The sequence below is a fragment of the Camelina sativa genome, chromosome 20, assembly GCF_000633955.1.
Source record: "Camelina sativa cultivar DH55 chromosome 20, Cs, whole genome shotgun sequence".
Lineage (NCBI taxonomy): Eukaryota > Viridiplantae > Streptophyta > Magnoliopsida > Brassicales > Brassicaceae > Camelina > Camelina sativa.
The window spans coordinates 21,195,882-21,196,765 of NC_025704.1; the positions used below are offsets into that span (position 1 = coordinate 21,195,882).

Here is an 884-nt window from a genome sequence, read left to right on the forward strand (position 1 = left end):
GAAGTGTTAGTTTGTTGCAGGCTGAAACTGATTCTGTTGATGATTTTTTTCTTGGTAAAGAGTATTTGAGATCTTCTTTATAAAGAGGTTAGCTTTCGGTTTATGTATCTTCTAATTTTTGACTTGTTAAGTCTCTTTGTTGGGAAAATTCAAGAGTGAGGAACACAAGAAGACAAGTCTTGAGTAAGAATGGTTGTACTAAAGCTGGAGACTTGACGAGGACTTCAAGAAGGCCAAGGAGAAGAGTTACTTTCAAGAAGAAAGTAGGAGTTCCAGGATTCTACTTGACGCCATTAAACAGTCATATGGCCAGCAAATCCGGTAAAAGTAGGCTAATGAATTAGTCTGATTCCTGATCTTTGATTGTTCAGTTCATGATGGACTATATATTGAAGTTGTGTTGTAATTAGCAATTACCCTGTGTGTTACTTATTATCCCATTGTTCTATAGATATATGAACTAAAACCATATCCCATTGTTCCAAGGTTTTATCTTTTCAAAGTTATGGCTGATTTATGGTTAAGTTACGGTTGAGTTATATACTTCACACGGCTGAGTTATGAATTACGGAGTTATGAGATATTAGTATGTATTTTTCTTTCTTTTTTTTGGGTCTTTCGTTCTGTCAAATTTCTAATAAATTATCTAATCGATAAATCACTAATTTTGTGTCTGCTTAGATTCACAAATAATAAATACATAAAGTTAGCTTTTCTCACAATATATTATTCAGATTAATTAAAAAATTTGAATTCGAATTGCGAACAAAAGAAATAAAAGTACTTTTCAAACATATGACTGATATGGTTGAGTTATCAACATAAACGGCTGATTTATGAAATATTTGTAAATTCAAATTATTATAACTTAAAATTAAAATATA

The 884-nt window shown here is 30.8% G+C and overlaps 1 long non-coding RNA gene across 1 annotated transcript in view; it reads left to right on the forward strand.

Annotated features, from left to right (window-relative positions):
- Window positions 1-539, forward strand: part of LOC104771352 — a 3,029-nt gene extending 2,490 nt beyond the window's left edge. The window contains exon 4 of the long non-coding RNA XR_764814.2: window positions 155-539. This is a non-coding gene — a long non-coding RNA (uncharacterized LOC104771352). The remainder of the gene's footprint in view (window positions 1-154) is intronic.